The sequence below is a fragment of the Choristoneura fumiferana genome, chromosome 21, assembly GCF_025370935.1.
Source record: "Choristoneura fumiferana chromosome 21, NRCan_CFum_1, whole genome shotgun sequence".
NCBI classification, from domain to species: domain Eukaryota; kingdom Metazoa; phylum Arthropoda; class Insecta; order Lepidoptera; family Tortricidae; genus Choristoneura; species Choristoneura fumiferana.
In genome coordinates, this window is record NC_133492.1 from 838,639 (window position 1) to 858,196 (window position 19,558).

A 19,558-nucleotide genomic window follows, 5' to 3' on the forward strand; every position below is an offset into this window, starting at 1 on the left:
TTTCACAGCTCCAAGGAACAGTAGACCTGAGTATTTGATACGAATTTCAGCTTGATACCTCTACGCGTTCCTGAGAAAAAGGGTCTTGACAGACAGACAGACGGACAACAAAGTGATCCTATAAGGGTTCCTTTTTTTCCTTTTGAGGTACGGAACCCTAAAAAGGAAAAGTATTGTAATTTTTTTAAATGTTTATTTAATGATTCTTGATAAGACACGAGTGGTTCGTCCATCGCTCATTCACCATTAATTGGCATATTTCGCGTTCTAGATTTTTTTAATCGAATAGGTAACTCATAAAATAGACTAGACACTTACAAAATTGTCCTCTGATGGACAGAACCATATATTTTTTAATAATTAACTAATACCGGGTGTGGCCTGTAATACGAGCAAAAAAATTAAAACATAGATCGTCCTCGTCAAATTGAACAACATTAGTTCAGCGACTTTTTAAAATAATGGAGTTTTTGAGTTTTCCTTTTTTCACAAATTAAATACTGCTATCAATGTACGCTATCCTAGAACACAACTGACGTCGCCTGTCACGCTACAAACATCAAGCATTTCGCTTTACATTGTCTCTTCCAATGTGTAATAAAATGTAAAAAACTAATTATTTTTAAAAGTCGCTGAACTCATGCTGTTCAGTTGGAGGAGTACGATCTATGTTTTAATTATTTGCTCATATTACAGGCCACACCCGGTATACATGTGCCATTGTGTTTTGAAAATAATAAATTCGAATGTCGTGCCGTCACACCTTTTCATTTTGGACGGGGTCGCTAAGAGAAATTTATCCAAAGTTGTTAAAGGTTCACAAGGAATATGCGCCTTCTTTCAACCGCCAAAAAATGGACGGCTGAATTTAAACGTGGGCATTTTAGCATCTCATAAAGATCATCTTTGCGAAGGATGACTAAAAACTGCAGCAACAGACAATAACATCTAAAAGGTAGGTACATACACAATTTGATTTTGGACGATCAGCAATAGAAAGTTTATGAGATAAAGCAAGAAAGAAACGAAGAAAAACATTATTGGTGACAGAACTTGGTGAAAATACTAACCACAACTATTTTATCTTTATTTGATTTAGATAAGTATATAATGATTATAAAACTTAAGTGTAGTTGTAAATGAACTAACAAAACAGTTTCCTGTGAAGCAAATTCCACTGTAAACGATATAAAACGCACACTTAGGCAACCTAACCTAACATAACCTGCCCCGGCGGTGAGGGGATCATTTATCTTCAAGCTGACCCTAGATTTAGTTGGACAATGTCTGGAAATGACTAGACCTGAATGCGGAGCTCCAGTCCCGTGTAATCGAATACTAAACGAATGATTAATCTAACCTAGATACCTAAATTTTAAGTCCTAAACAGGACCTAAATATATTTATATTTTTATGTTCGTATGTTTTGATTCTGTATTATTGCCACAATTTTCATTCCATTTTAAGATACCAATTTATAGTTTTGGAAACTCTCTCTCCTAAAAATGCTGCGCTCTTCCGGGTTTCATAATGTTGCTGTATAGTATGTATCAGAACGAAAGGCAAAGAAAGAGACCCATTAAATGTTTAGACTACAAGTATGATTATGGTGCCTGGTTTATGGAAATTTAGCATTTTTTTGTGGTAGTGAAAAAAATAAAAAATAAACCATTTATTTACAATCTTATCAATGACAACTAATAAAATGACATAAATGTTAGCTGATAATGTTATGCCTAAAATGCGTCCTGCACATCTCTAGAACCCGGTTGGTTGTGAAAATGGTTTAAATCTGTACCCTTAGTGTAAGTTTTCGGTTACAAAATACGTCTCGATCGCGTTCGCGTTAAAATCTCAATTTGTATGGAAGCACGAACATCGAAAACGTTCCGCTAGAGGCGCTGTTCGTGTTTCCATACAAATTGAGATTTTAACGCGAACGCGATCGAGACGTAGGTATTTTGTAACCTAAAACTTACACTAAGGGCACAGCTCTTCCTCTCTCACGTGAAGTCGTGGCCCTTCTCGGTTAATCGTCACCGGCGGGTGGTTTTTCGTAGACGGATAATCGCATTGACGATCACACGGGCGTTTTTGAGTTGCCTTCGTGCGGGAAACCTCTCCGCGTACAGACGAAGAGCGGCGTTCCCGTTACTCCTACACTCTCCGTAAACAAGGACCACATCCACGGGTTCCTCCGCAGAAAAGTTTAAAGGCATTATCAGTATTTTTTGATTAAATTTCTGTAGATTTTATCTGACACACGAACGTCAAATCTCGACTTGAAGTTTCAATTTAAAGTTTCCTTATGGTACTTTCGCGTTAAAATCTCAATTTGTATGGAAACACGGACAGCGCCTCTAGCGGAAAGTTTGCACTACAACTTTTGTGAGTGTAGTTTGCTACGTAAACTATTTCGTCCACGTATCGTAACGAAAACGGGTGACGACGCCGCACCGTGGACTACGTATCGACGATCGAACGCTCGATTTACGTCTTCGAATAGTTAACGAATGTTTTGTGAAAACGCCACACTAGAGGCACAGGCACAATTCATATTTGCTCAAGTACAGAGGGGCTAAAACGAAATACGAAAATCGTAGTTCGTATCCTGCTGCCCCTCTCACTCTCGTTTTAAATAACATAACCGTCAGCGGGACAGCAAGACACGAAGTTCGAATTTTGCTCTCCGTAGTAGGTAAAGTGCTTGACTACGCTCAGTAACTTCATTGACCCACGCTCACCTCTACCTCTTTGTTATACAAGATTAATGAAAGGAATGGCGATGTTTTCTATTCATTTATGTGAATACTAGAAGATGACTCGCACCTCGATGTTTAATGTACAGTTCAGTCAGTTTGATAACGTTACAGGCTTTTTAGTTAATGCCATTATCACGTGGCTGACTATACTTAAGTATTACTATATTTATGCAGTTAAAGTGCTGATGGGGCTGCCTCAATTTTGCAAAGTATACAACAATAATAGTACGTAGTACAAGAAATAAATTACAAAATACAAACACACACAACACAGTATATTGCACATAGTATGTTCGTTTGCAGCTGGCTAGCTGCACTAAAATTAATATATTTCTTTGATAAAAGAAGAGAAAACGGTATTTGACTATCAAAGCGTCGATCGGAAAAAAAAATAAGCCACTTTTAATTTACATAGTTATAAAGGTTTGAATTTCAAACCAAAGATTAGACAGAGAAATACTTAAAGTGCATTAATTACGTGACACACATGAAGCGCCATACTTGCTGCATCCAAAGGAGCGTTTTAGAAAGAGACAGATGTAGATTTTCAAAAAAAAATGTATTAAATTTTCAACCGAACCGTTTTTCTTCTTCGCTTACATTGACTGTTTATTTTTATTTGCCTTAATATTCATTATAATATAAGTATAGGTACGTATGTCCCAATTCAGCTGTCGAATTCCGTATTGATTTAGTAATTTGATTAATATTTGCCAATAAAAATGATTGAATTTGACCTCTCCCTTGAGAAAGCTGCTGAGTGGGGACTTGGGGACCTATTTAGCGTCATGTATGTCCTTATTTGTTCTATGTTTGTTTCTATGTATGGCGTTAAATAAATGTATTTTCTTACTTTCTTTCTAAAGCTTTTGTTTTGATAAGAAGCTAAGTTCTACCAAAACAACGTGATCTTTTACTCTACTTGTCACATTTCGCTCACTCTTACACTCACGAATCACATCCCACGCAATACATTAACCAAATAAAAAAGGATACAAAGAGCACCCTGTATTCGCGTGTAAAAACGCTAACAAATGACACACGTAAATTCTTTGACAAACATACAGCATGCGCGTAAAATCGCTCCCGCAAACAGAAGAAAAACGCCTAACTCTAATATTGTAAAAAAAGAAATCGATAAGCGTGAACTGGTTCTTTTTGACGGGCTCCGTGGATGAATATTATATAAGTAAGCAAACGTATTTTACAAACTTTTATGTTTTTTGAAGTGACATCCTATAATAGTAAAAATGTATGGTGTGTGCCGTACAGTATTAAATTGTTCCTCTTTCATGCCAGAACGGCTGGACGGAATTAGATGAAATTTGGTATGCGGAGAGCTATTCGTCACTGCACGTGCAAAATCGCGGAAGAGTAGTTTGTAAATCCCGCGTACCTATATTATATTATACTCGTGCAGTAAGTAAAGTACTATAGTACCATACCTAGTGAATGCAATGTACCTATATTTTTGCACTGAACTAGGTGACAAGCAGTAAAATTGGACTACTTAAGAATAATTTAATAAATCAGGCGTTACTTTGCGGAGGTAACATCTGAGATGTTAACATCTGGCAGCATAGTGTACGTCTGTGTTGCTCTGAAGATGAGCTCTGGTTGATTTCGAAACGCGTCAGTGTAGTGTGGAGGTGGGGGAACTGCATAAACACATATCTTGCATAAACGTAGCTATCATAAGGTCGCGGGTAAGCAAACCAATTTTTTTAGTTCATTATTTATTATTTTAAAAACATTATGTTTTGTTTGGCTTTTCTAAGACCTAAGCACCCCTAAAAAAAAACACACGGAAAAACTTGTGCACAGTTCGTTTGTACGAATTTTCCCGCGCGAATTTTTTGCTTCCCTTTTTATATTTGACGAGTTTGTACTAAGCGGAGGATGGAGGATCTTGCGAGAGGAAGCCTCATTTTACTTCCTCAACCTCGTATATCCTCGCAGCATGCAGTTGGATAATCAACACTGCGTGTTTGGTATAAGGATATTTTTGGGGTTTCACAGCTTGGTGGGATAGGAGGTTGGGAAAGAAGAAGATTGAAATGTTGGCAGTGGTAATCTTTAAGCAATTTGTCACGGGGCGGCCGAAAAGTTCTTTACAACGTCTCCTTACGGGACTGGCGCGTTAGGACCAGGACAGTACTAGGGCGAGCTGCTGGCACGGACATGGCGCATTAACCCCTGTTATAACTTATAAGATTGACGCTGATATCTGTCTGTTTGTGGCATACATAGTTACTCTCAAACAACGAAATAAATGGAATGTTTAGCGTCATGTACTTATGAATGTCTTGTATTTGTTCTATCTTTGTTTTTATGGCGTTAAATAAATTTGTGTGTTTATGTGAAATCGAGTTTCCTTGCGGTTCTTAGCTATGTTTCATTGCAATCGGTTTTGCCATTTTTGAGATATTGAACTTTGAAATGACAGAACAGACATTGAAAAATTATACATGGAATATGATTAGCGAAGAGTATAACCGATCGCATAAAAAAAATCCGTCTGTCTTAAAACAACTTTTGATAAAAACTAAAAAGAGAAAAAGTTGGGTAGTTTAGAACTACGAAATAACTTAAAGTTCAACAGTCGGGACCCATTCAAAACCGTAACCACAACCACTGACTGACTCACTAAATTCCTGTAATGGGTCCCTATATGAGTTACTTAACAGAGTTTTGGACTATTGGACTTGTTTTTTTTCCTTAGTTTTTATTACAAGTTACGATAATGTATTATGACAATGACATACATATTTTTAGAATTGGTAAAAATATTCTATTCACTTCTAATGCTCGTAAAGTTCGTGTTTATGTTGGGTGTAGGCGACATAAAATAACTTTTTATGCTCTAGTGCATAAAGTAAAATCTTCGTCTAAGACCAAGGCAATCAGGTGTAAACAGCCACAAACAAAGCATCTACATATATTTTTTAAAATCATTTTTAATTTATATAAAACTAAAAATCAATCAAAATAGATCAATAAAACTAAAAATGTATAATAATTATACTGTTTTTTTTAATGTATTTTAATATAATTAATTAATAATAATTATTATAATAGTAATGCGTGAACATTAAAAGGTACATGCTGCCCTCCTAAGCAAAAAACACGAGTTATTAATACTATTGTGTAGCTTAAAACATTCTGCATCACATGGTGTTAATAACAGAAAAGCGTTTTTTTTTAGATAGCGCCTTTCGGCTTAGGAGGGCAGCATAGTAAGTAAACAATTGTTTCCACTGTTGCTATTTCATTTCCTCTCCATCGAAGTAAAAAGCAGAGTGTAAAACTCGAGCATTAAACCCATTTTCCCCTCGACGTGTCTTTCCAGCCTCGCCCTACCCGTCCCTGGAAGAACTCGAAGTGGTCCGCGAAGTCATCAACAACGAATTGGCAAAACGACGCGCCAGTCAAGTAGCGGTCGCAACCGTTCATTCATTTACAATTTTAATTTTACCGTATATTACCTTCAAACAGTTGGTGGTCCGTGGCAAGACAGAAAGTTTGTGAAATGGTCCCTCCTGACTAAAAGGTTAAGAACCGCTGTGGCTCGGGTGGCTATAGGTATGAACGTCTGGCTCGTTTTATGCTCTTGTTCTACAATCTTCTACTTTATAATTCCCTCCATAGTTTTCAGCAAGGTCCACACTCAAAAAATAAAATAAAAAAACATTTATTCAGTAAATAGGCCGCAATGGGCACTTTTACACGTCATTTTTTAAACTACCAGCGCTTTCGGAAAGACTATCATTGCCAAGAAGAATGCGCCGCAAGATACTTGGCAGAAAGACATTTTTTCAACATAAAATAATTACAAATAAAATACTTAAAAACTACAGTATACAATGAAATAAAAGAAAATACAAAAAAATATTAATTAAAAGTAGTCACTCGCCCCACTAGCTGCCACATATCCAAGCCAGCACAAGAAGAAGACTTTTTATCGTTTACACTTGCGTTGAATTATGAATACGAAAGTTTTTCTTTAGGTATTTATTGTTTAGCTTCCGTCGCTCCGAAATTAAATAGGATTAAAGAGCTTTGCAACTTTCCCGCTTTTTTCCTTGGAGCTTTCGGTTGTGGCCCGTTTCAAATACTCTGTAATTGAATTTATCGAACAAGAATCTAATTTATTTTTTTCCCCGACCTGTAGGGGATTTTGGGAAGTTGAGTGACGAAGACGAGTGTAGCGTTTTTGCTTGATTGATTTTGGATGAACAGATTGACTAATATTACCAGCTGGTACATTTTCGTGTGGGTACCTAATTAAATAATGGATTGATTCAGATGTGAAACTCTGCGAATGAAAAATGAAAATGTAATGAAAAATTTATTTATTAAAATCACTATTTCTACAAGTAATACGGGTAGAAACCTCCTAGTGGGTATTCAAGATACCGACTGAAAGTGTAGGAAAGTGAGTAAGTAGTCACAATTTTTGGTTTCCATACTTTACGTCTTTAAATAGGTAAATGCAAACAAAATTTATATTGATCTAAAATCTAAATTAAAGTTAGTCAATAATTAGTAGCGATGGCCAGCAGTCAATAATTAGTTTTATTTACGAGTACTATAGATTTTACCCGTGGCGCACGCGTAAATAATTAAAACCAGCGCTTGAATCGGGATTCCGGGATTTAGTTAAATTCCTATGAAAGTTCCCAAAAATTATGTCATGGGTTAATAAAAAAATATAAAACACCTACGCCAAATTTCATGTCTCTAACGACAATTCAGCTGTTATGATTATTTCCCGCATAAATATCGAGTAAAAAAGTACCTTATGTATAATTCCTAACGTCCAGCTATCATACATACCAAATTTTGTCCAAATCCGTTCTTAAAATAACAAACGACAGCTCAAGTAGTAATTCCTAAAAATTTACATGACGGTCTTTTTGTGGTTTTTCTTTTATTGACATTTCATTATAAAGAACAGTGCCAAATTTCAAGACTATTTAGCCATTGGATGAGATTTCGTGATTTTATCCCTATCGCGTGAGAATTCCATTCCTTAGCAGTTCGTATTATGAAAAAATAAAAAAAAACGCCGCCAAAAAGACAACTAAAAAGTAAATAATAATTATGCATTACCTAGCTGTTGCCCGCGACTTCATCTGCGAAGAATTCGTTCATCCCAATCCCGCGGGGACTATGCTGATTTCCCGCAAAATTAGCCTAAGTTAATTTAGTATAAGTACCTAGTAATATTTTTTTTTTATCTAAGCGTCGTCGGTGTCGGGGGACCGCTAAGGTTAACAGGAAACTAAAGTAACCTCAAGTACTCCATCGGCTGCGTACGGCTGCCGTCCAGGCCGGTCGGTTCCTCAAGTACTCCGTCGGCTGCGTACGGCTGCCGTCCAGGCCGGTCGGTTCCTCAAGTACTCCGTCGGCTGCGTACGGCTGCCGTCCAGGCGGTCGGTTCCTCAAGTACTCCGTCGGCTCCGTACGGCTGCCGTCCAGGCCGGTCGGTTCCTCAAGTACTCCGTCGGCTCCGTACGGCTGCCGTCCAGGCCGGTCGGTTCCTCAAGTACTCCGTCGGCTCCGTACGGTTGCCGTCCAGGCCGGTCGGTTCCTCAAGTACTCCGACGGCTGCGTACGGCTGCCGTCCAGGCCGGTCGGTTCCTCAAGTACTCCGTCGGCTCCGTACGGCTGCCGTCCAGGCCGGTCGGTTCCTCAAGTACTCCGTCGGCTCCGTACGGCTGCCGTCCAGGCCGGTCGGTTCCTCAAGTACTCCGTCGGCTCCGTACGGCTGCCGTCCAGGCCGGTCGGTTCCTCAAGTACTCCGACGGCTGCGTACGGCTGCCGTCCAGGCCTGTCGGTTCCTCAAGTACTCCGTCGGCTGCGTACGGCTGCCGTCCAGGCCGGTCGGTTCCTCAAGTACTCCGTCGGCTCCGTACGGCTGCCGTCCAGGCCGGTCGGTTCCTCAAGTACTCCGTCGGCTCCGTACGGCTGCCGTCCAGGCCGGTCGGTTCTCAAGTACTCCGTCGGCTCCGTACGGCTGCCGTCCAGGCCGGTCGGTTCCTCAAGTACTCCGTCGGCTGCGTACGGCTGCCGTCCAGGCCGGTCGGTTCCTCAAGTACTCCGTCGGCTCCGTACGGCTGCCGTCCAGGCCGGTCAGTTCCTCAAGTACTCTGTCGGCTGCGTACGGCTGCCGTCCAGGCCGGTCGGTTCCTCAAGTACTCCGACGGCTGCGTACGGCTGCCGTCCAGGCCGGTCGGTTCCTCAAGTACTCCGTCGGCTCCGTACGGCTGCCGTCCAGGCCGGTCAGTTCCTCAAGTACTCTGTCGGCTGCGTACGGCTGCCGTCCAGGCCGGTCGGTTCCTCAAGTACTCCGACGGCTGCGTACGGCTGCCGTCCAGGCCGGTCGGTTCCTCAAGTACTCCGTCGGCTCCGTACGGCTGCCGTCCAGGCCGGTCAGTTCCTCAAGTACTCTGTCGGCTGCGTACGGCTGCCGTCCAGGCCGGTCGGTTCCTCAAGTACTCTGTCGGCTGCGTACGGCTGCCGTCCAGGCCGGTCGGTTCCTCAAGTACTCCGTCGGCTGCGTACGGCTGCCGTCGCATTCGATCGGCTTCGTTCAGCCTCAGTCGCATACCGTCGGATCCATTCCATTTGGCATTTCGGTTACCTACCACTTCCTCGGCATGGTTGAGGTGCTGGTGCCGTGCCGCGACAGCCGACTCGGCATCGTCCGGTTGGAGGAGTCAGCTGCCTCAGCGTGCTCGAGGAGCCGGTGGAACGCGGCGGCCGATTCCGCACTGTCCGCTCAGTGTGAACCGTACTTTAACAGACACAAAATAGTACATTGTGTCTTATGGGCGGTAAATAAGGAATTACGAACGAGAGTCTATTAGAATAAGTCTTTAATGAGTCGATGTTCGTAATTCTAGTACCGCCCGTGCGACATACAATGTTTTTCATCACATTTGCGAGTAAAATTGTATATTTGTAAAAGAAAAACTATTTTTTTTTCCAAAATGGCCGATACCGCTGACTGCGCTCTTGGCAGCGCTCTGCAGCATGTGCATGGCGTGCGTGTGCAGCGCGCGCACGGAGCAGCAGCACACCATGCAGTAACAAACTCATTGACCGACCTTGGGCTTCATGACATGAAAATTAGTACGGGGAATGACTCATTTACCGACCACGGGTTTCATGATAAGCACATTAAGGTCGAGGGTTTTATTTGGGGGGTTGCAACCAAGGTAGCCTGCATGTTACGGTTACGACACAGTTTACGAGCAAGTGTGATGAAATATAATTTACTTACAACGTTTCATTATAGGGCTGAAGCAATAAATAATATCATCAAAAAGCATTTTAGGTAAAACGCTCTGAGCAGCGACCTCAATCAAGGCTCCATCGCTGTTTGCCGGCCCTCAATTCAGACCTACAAGTGTATTACTTTCAGCCCTGATAGATATACAATTAAGAAATAAGAACTACCTATTGGAAATTCGGAATGAAACCCCGTTGAGTTTTTTACTGATTTATTCTGAACAGAGGTTTTCTGAACCGGTGGTAAATTTTTTGACGATCATAATTACCTACATTTTTTTATATTTCAGATTAGTTTAAGTACCTACACATTAGGTACATATACATATCGCTGCTTTAGTTGGATAGTGTCACAACTAAAATATAATAATGATAATAATGTTTTTTGAACGGCTCTTTGTGACACTATATATCCAACTAAACCAGCTATATAAGTTTCTAGCGACACTGGGCACATGAGCGTTTCGGAACAAAACAAATTACATATACAATATAATGCAAGCACCAAAGTTCGCATACTCTTCGCTAGTCATACCGTATTTTTTGTCCGAATTATCGTTTGTCATAATTTTTTTCACACTGAAACCTTACAGTTCTCTGAAATTTTTAAAAGGTCATCCTATAGAATAAAAAGGAAGAAAGAAAGGTAAAGGAAGGAAGGTGAGGTTAGCTTTGTTTTATAACAATTCTGAACAATTATTGAATTCGGAAAAAAAGAGTTATGACAAACGATCATTCTGACAAACATTACATTCGGACTTTCAATAAGTATGCGAACCGATATGGACCCCATAAACCCATACACACACTGTCACTATTGGAGTAAGCGATCAAAGTATTGAATAAGTTAGCCGGGAGCTTCTTGGTACAGTCACCAGCATTAAAAAATATCTGACACGTCCCTCCGGCCCTGGAAATAGAGTCGTATCAGATATTTACGCACGCTTGTTGCGTCAGATACTGGTGCTGGTGACTGTACAGTCAGTAGTGTAATCTCGTCCGGGCATTCAAAAAAATATCTTCATAAAATAAAACTCAAAATACATTGGCTTGTACGTCAGACTCTACGTAGGTCAGATTGGATTATAGTCAATTCCGACTTCTTAATACTTATCTGTTTGGGTGCCATTCCGACTGGCTGGAGGCATTTTTTTAGGAAAAATGAACGTAAAACGAGCTCCACCAATCATTTCCATCCGTCATTGAGCGAAATTTAAAACAGGGAGAGGAGTAATTATTCAAATCAGAGGATAATTCGTAGATTACTGCGGGACAGCTGAGTCACTCGATATCTATCTAATCATCGTCCCAGCCTAGGTAGGTATACCTATACTATACGAGTACATACATAAATCGAAAATCCAATGGATGCACAGAAAAACCAGAAAAATAAGACCAGCACTGGGAATCAAACCCAGGTCCTCGGCATTCCGTGCCACGTGCTATACCACAACACCACCGCTGGACAGTGGTACAGACACGAATTTCTCCTATGCACCACATATCTCATCTTGTTTGTTTTCCTATTTAGTCACTTAAGCAGCGACACAGCAGCAGCGAGCAGGTTTGTAGGAAAACAAACAAGCTAAGATATGTGTGTTCGTGTCTGTACCACTGTCCAGCGGTGGTGTAGTGGTATAGCACGTGGCACGGAATGCCGAGGACCTGGGTTCGATCCCCAGCGCTGGTCTCATTTTTCTGGTTTTTCTGCGCATCCATGTCTCAGTTTGTATTTTCGATATGATTCCACGGGATGACCGTAAAACTAACAAAATTTGGAGTTGAAATAAATAATACAAAAAGACTCCAAAAATCAATCTTAATTTACATACATAAATGTAAAGCCCAAGTTTCGCTAGTTGTAAGTAGGTAGGATTAAAATTTTAGAGAAACATGTAGTTTGAACAATAATGCAAGTGGGTAATGTCAACAAATACTACAGTTAACAAAAAAAGCTTGTATTAAAAATGGAATAACAAAACCTATTATAAAGTAAACTTTCTGCATTTCGAACATCTGCGTTAAAAACTGAATCGATTCATCAAACACCGTGCACACAATTACAAACCCTCTTCCTTTCCCTTTCCAACACAACAGACCAGACAAGGACACAACAGCGCAATTTACAGGATGTTCATAAACAGGGATACGTAATTGATTCTCTTCGGAAGCATTAATAGCTGACAGATAGCCTTTGGACCTTTGCTATAGGGGTCATATAAGTCATTTAAGGGGTATAGAAGTCTCGTATAGGTCGTTTGTTGGTCGTTATACAGCTGTAATGACAGCTTAAGGAAGGGAGTGCTTTAAATTTACGATTGTCAGCGATTCCGACGAGATAAGGGGTTATGTAATTTAGATGTTGACAGTTTAGACTTACAATGGGATCGATAAGAATGGCTGAATGAAGAATATAATGCGTAGAGGAAAACGATTACTGACACAGCAAAGCCAATGAGGGCTATCGCGTATGAATTCGCCGCTAGAGGCGCTAGTGTAGCGTGAGGTCTCCGAAATGTCAAATCTCATAGTTTTTGGGCGAGCTACGCGGGTTTATTCATAATTAGAATAATTTTGTGAATATTTTGCAATATCTGAAATTAATTATGGCAAGCGTTACGGGGCAATGAATGTCTGTGTTTTGAGATAGTTTTGTCTTTCGGAAACTTTTGTCCTCCCTTTTTTCCGAACAAAACGGGACTACGCAACACTGTGGTTGCTCGATATTTTATGGTACGGTTTTAAGGTGTATTGAATATGATTTTAATATAAACTTTGTTTTCACGCCTGTAATAACAGACTTTGAAAGCCACACTTAAAAACCTCACGCAACAGTGGCGCCATCTAGAAAGACAAAAAACGATAGCCCTCATTAAAGCAACGTTTCCACCAATAATGTGCGAGGATGTGTTGCGAGGTCTGTGTTTTTCATTAACCAATAGAAACGCTTCATTTAAATAATTAATTGAATCAGGGGCGGAGGTCCATATCAATGAACTATAGTACATTGTGCATTAAGGGGCGTAAGAAGGGCATTACTAACGAGGGTCTATTAGCGAGGGGCTTTTAATGACCCGAGTTTGTAAGCCCCTTACGGCCCGTGATACACACAATTTTCATCACATTGCGAGAAAAAAATGCAAAAAATTAAATTAGTTTGTGTCCAAACACTTCACACCTCAGCAAAAGCAAGACGCTTAGCACAACTGAATAAAATATGGCTACCCGCCAAAACAGGGGGCTACTACAAAATTCGAAAATCGTAGTTCGTATCGTACCGTCCCTCTCACTCTCGTATTAAATAATATTAGCGTCAGGAAAACAATATGAACTTCGATTTTCGAATTTCGTGGTAGCTCCCCTGATTGTCACTTTTTCGAGTCGTCTACCATAGATAATACTAAGAACCGTGTTTAGTTTAGAATTCAAATGGTCTTACGGCCAGATTATTCCAACATGCTAAAAAATTATTTACTAATTATTGCAAAACAATTTGATATTAATTTAAAATATAAAAATAACGAAGTTTCATGAAGCGTGGCAAATTTTTATGGTGAAAAACGTTGGCTGACTTGAAACCTCTTCAGTCTGAAATGACGTACCTACTAACTTTTAAAAACTAAAGTCATAACTCCCTTGGGGAGGAAAACTATACGTAAATCCATAATTCCCTCGGGAACAATTGAGGCCATTGTCTTTTAGTATACAGGCATGGAATAACGTCATTGACGAGGAAGTGTGATGAAAAAATAATTTATTTGCTCACCCGTGACCTTATGATAGCTAAGTTTATGCAAGATATGCGTGTTCATGCAGTTCAGTGTTCAGTGTGTTCACGCTTAATTTACACACCCTCGTCTTCGCACAGCACATTTCTGGTGGAAAAAGCTGAGCGGAGCGAGGCGAGGTAAATGAAATGAAAATGAAATGAATAGATATATTTATTCCAGACGTTAGTCCATAAAAACAATCAAAAACAATTAATTAGAAGTCAAATAAATAAAATTAAAATTAAATTATGAATAAGCCTGGGTTAGATGAACATCGCGGGTTACCCCGATCCCGTGATGACCTGTCTGTGGTATCTCCTCCAGCGCTCATGAAGCATGCAACACCAGGGGGACTACAGATGCGTTGCCAACCTAGAGACCTAAGATGGGATACCTCAAGTGCCAGTAATTTCACTGGTTGTCTTACTCTCCACGCCGAAACACAACAGTGCAAGCACTGCTGTTTCACGGCAGGATTAGCGAGCAAGATGGTGGTAGCAATCCGGGCGGACCTTGCACAAGGTCCTACTCGTACCACCTGCAATGTGTGTGTCGAATAAACTTTTCCATTCATGCATTCTGGTGGAAACGCGGCTTTAGGTACTCATTGAAGTTGCAATGGGCAGGCCATTCAGCACGGAAACCCGATTTCCTTCTTCACAATGATTTTGTTCAACAGTGGTCTTTCTGATTCTGATGTTTATGCTAGCGTGGGTTCAAACCTAAGTTTGCACCCCTGAGTTTTACAAAACCCGACGGTTTATAAGCAAGCGGGCAACAAACGGGCGTTAACCCTAAGTGTGGGGCAGGTTGAACCCTCTTCAGGGCTGTATAATGTTTAACGCCTTTTATCTGGCCGACAGGGATGATGAAGGCTAAGGAAAATAACGGGAACTCACTAGTTTAGACGGTTGAGTGTATTTGCTATGCTGCCGTGGTCAACGTTGATTAAGGTGGTAATTCAGAGAATAGACTATGTTAGGGTAGCTTTTACAGTTAAGATTGTAATTAACCCCTGACGCAAAATAGGGTGTTATAAGTTTAACACCGTAGCTCTTAAACGGGTGAACCGATTTTAATGCAAGTTTATTTTATTTGGAAACAGGATTTCCAGCGATGGTTTTTAGACATGTTTTATCAAAATCGGTTCAGTTTTTTTTGAGATATTGAACTTTGAAGTGACAATGTCGGGGGTTTTGAAAATATGAATTCTGCCAAGTCTGTTCCTGTGCATTCTTCTTGATGATGGTCTCTCTGAAAGAGCTGATAGTATAGAAATTAACAAGGAAAATAACCACTATGCGGCCTTCGTACAAAATAAACGTTTAGATTTTAATACAATAGTCTTTAGGGCTCTTTATGTCCAAGAAATAGTTACCGTGGAAGCCTCGCTCGCCGCTGATCGCATTTTCATACAGAAGTGTTTCGTTCTAATGTACAAACAACACACTGAAACAAAATAAAACGCGGGTGAGCAAAGAAATTCTTTTAATTCATTGATATGGACCTCCGCAAAGTAATGTTTGATTCAATAAATTGTTGCCGAATTGTCGAACGGTTAGACAAGACGGAAATAGATTTCCTGTATGAAAGACATCGGCAATTCGATTGATACGCCGCAATAAGCCGCAAGCAAAGAAGTCGTAAGCCGTCACCTCAGCGATTCGAATAAACTTCAAAATATCATAAAACATCGTGACACCGACATCTTAAAAAAGTAATAAAATAAAACCTCTTCCCGAAACGGAATACGATCATAAATCATTAGACATAAATAAGTAAACATTCTCCGGTGGGAGGACCCCCCACCACGTTTCCGGTTATTTTGTGGAATACCTCCCTTTGAATATTTAACGGGACCGTAAAAACGAAATCTTGGACCGGGAGCGAGTTTAGTGGAATAAGAAGGCAGTTTTGATAAGGTCTCTCAATTTTATACTAGTGGTTACCCGTGGCTGCGCACGCGTAAGCTATAGATCCAGCAATTAAACTGTAATTCAAGGGTTTTACTGTATTCCCAAGGGAATTGACAAAATTTATATCGTTGACTGCGTTGACTAGGTAGATTACGAGTAAACAATTGAAGAATTGAAGCTGAATTAAGAATTGTTTCAAAAATAAGTTGAAAACAATATGGTTGATAAACTCTTTCCATACAAAAAATTGTTAGCTTAGTCAGTCAGTACCTAGTTCTGTATTGTATCAACTTTACTGTAAGTACCTATTGTGCACAAAATTGTTAAAATGAGTGTGTAATTCGCCAACAAATTGTTTTGAAATTCGGCAAAATATTTCTTACGGTAAATGTGTACCTATACTTAATAAAATTATACAATAAAAAAAACCGGCCAAGTGCGAGTCGGACTCGCGCACCGAGGGTTCCATACAAACCTGTAAAATTATTAAAAATATTTTTATTATAATATGATGTAACTAAAAATTTACGACTTTCGCACTTTTTCCTTTATCTGTTGCTTCGTTCCAAATTTCAAGATTCTGAGTTCACGGGAAGTACCCTGTAGGTTTTGATTCCCATGCGAGGCTCGAAAATTTGCGGAAACTTGCGGCATAAACGGCTGTATCTTTTGATTGCGTTCGCTTAGAAGTTTAATATTTTCACAGCTCCAAGGGACAGTAAACCTGAGTATTTGATATAAATTTCAGCTTGATACCTCCATGCGTTCCTGAGAAAAAGGGTCTTGACAGACGGACGGACGGATGGAAAGTGATCTTATAAGGGTTCCGTTTTTCCTTTCGAGGCACGGAACCATAAAAAGGTGCTGATAAATTGAGCATTCACTTGTAATAAGCAGATCTCATAAAATAAACGAACGTTTTAGCGAACATTCTAGCAAGCGTCCAAGCGAGACGAGACGACGTCTTTGCTTCGAGCTTTTCGCCGAGCATGCGTCCGACGATTATCGTCAATAATATTTATTTTGACGAGCATTTACTGTAGCTTTTCCTAAAATGATCGTGTGAAATGATGGCTCTACGCTTGGCTCTGTTCTTTGAACAGTTCGAAAAATCTATAACCTAACCAACATAAAAGTAGGAAAACCGCCGACTTTGTCACTTCAAAGTTCAATATCTCAAAAACGGTTGAACCGATTTTGATGAAACATGTCTAAGAACCATTGCTAGAAAACCTGCTTTAAAATAAATAAAAAAAACCGCATTCAAATCGGTCCACCGGTTTAAGCGCTACGGTGCCACACACAGACAGACACACATAGCGGTCAAACTTATAACACCCCTCTTTTTGCGTCGGGGGTTAAAAAAACGGCGAATGTACACTCGAACCAACTGAATCGTGACCCAATGTGGAACCTTTTCGTAGGAAAAGTCACAGTGATATCGCATTGCTTGACAAGGGAATTTATTTTGACACTTACTGCGAGAACATTCTACGGTGGGTCAGGAATCAAATGGTTTGACTGTAAATGAAATGAACTCCACGCCACTGCTCCCTGAGTGGAGCGTATCTCCGCGATTATTCGCCGCCTGCGTGCCGCCGCGGTGCCGTCGCGTGGACGCGGTGATTAAGCCACGTACGGTCATATACGGTAGGCGTCACCGCCGCGGCACGCCGAGAAACCGCCGGCAAAAACGCTTGTGCACAAGCTCTTTTAGCCGCTCTTGCCTGTCAGCGTCTCCCATCCCGCCTATCCCGCGGGACGCGTTCACGCGCGAATCTCCACGTTACGAGCCACCGACAAGATACCAGATAAAGAACGAGACAGGTGCGCGGGATTAAATACGGAAATAATAACCGGCGCGAAACGAGGCGACGTTACGGCGACGCTGGAGAGAGGGAATCGCATAAGCACTTACTTTTTTAAGGCCTTATTAAGTCTAGATATTTTTAGGTTGCTTCTCCGCTATCTTTCACCGCTACCGCTTGCAGGCGGATGTATAATTCGATTTGCTCGAGAAGTAAATTTTTCTAGTACCCATACTTCCGTCCGTACTTATGTTTATAAATGCGAAAGTAACTCTTTTCTGTTTCCTCTTCAAGTTTAAACTAGATTAAGACCCCAAGAAGGTACGATAGTTTTATCTCGGAAAATTGCAGAGTTCCAGCGGTATAATTGAATTCGTTTTGCTAGCTTTGATCATTAAAAGGAATGTAATATAATTTTTAATTTTGAAAATATTACTTTCTGCCAAGTTCTTTGCGGCGCATTCTTCTTGACAATAATGGTCTTTCCGAAAGCGCTGGCGGTACAAAAAAGTTACATGTAGAGGGTCCTTTGCGGCGTACTTAAAATAAATAAATACCATTTATTGCCACGAGATAATTTCATACAATAATATCAAATTCGAAACAAGATTAGCAAATTGGAAATAAATAAAGATATCTAACATAAAATAACAATAATAAATTAAATTATACATTAAATCAAATTACAATGAAATTAACCTAGATTACAAAAATCACATTCCTAACATAACAAAACTAAACAAAATGCGATAAAATTACAAAATTTGACAAAAATATTAGATTAGATTAGAGATTGTGATATATACTCGTATATAAAAATAAATAACAAGAAATAATAAAAAAAAACAATTATATAAAGATATTGGATATATACCAGCTACATGGGTACCAATCTCAGCGAGTGCTGGACACGTGGCAGCATGCTCCCAGCGCTGATTTTCAGACCGTTCCCTTTAGCTGAGGCTAGTTGTAATATTATTATGTGACAACATCATTACAGAATAAACTTACGGAATAATCGGTTCGATTTTTGATTTTGAGAGTGTTTGAACGTCTTCATCATCTGCCGGAAGACGTCCACTGCTGAACAAAGGCCTCCCCCTTAGAACGCCACAATGAACGACAACTCGCCACTTACATCCACTGGTTTCCCGCAACTCTCATGATGTCATCAGTCCACCTGGTGGGAGGCCTGCCAACGCTTCGTCATCCGGTTCGTGGTCGCCACTCGAGTTCTTCGAGCGATGTGGCCCGCGCATTGCCACTTAAACTTGCATATTTTATCAGCTATGTCGGTATGTATGTTAAACGACTGTGAGATGGCTATCCGTTTCAAGCTTATGATATTAGGTACCACATATTCGCATTAACTGCTTCAAAAAATCACAAAAAATGGTTTAAGCCGCCATAACAAGGCATTGTACCGGGAACAAGCAAGACGGCCTTTCAACAAAATCAATGTTTGTACCCAATTCCATTAGGCTACCTGTCGAAGAGTCCAGTACGCGGGCGGAATACGGGCGTTGGCAGGCGGCGCGCGTGCCTCTGCCATTCAATCTAGAGGGAATTAAGAGGAAAATGTTTACGTGAACTATTTATTAAAGGGCAGGCCAGGAGAGCGGCGGGGCCCTTTAGAGCGCTTTCATATACTTATATGCGTTTTTGTCGTGCGCAAGCGCTGCACAGCGAATCCCTTTCATTTACAGCAGCTGTAGCGCGGCTAATAGAGGTGAGACGTATTTACTGGAATAGGTTTTGGCTTGGACGCGTGAGTACGCGTTCCCGCCCGCGATTCTTTTAGCGTACGAGTATTTACGAGTACGGCGACTGACAACGTTCCGCCAACTTGAAAACAAGCATTTATGTACACTTTTTTATTGAAAAATTTCTAAAAATTGCTGACTGTCCTAAGCCTGTATAAAGTATGTAGGGAAGTTTTTAGTCGGTATTTAATATAAGATAAGTAAATTAAAAAAATATGAAGCGTGACGACTGAACTATGACAC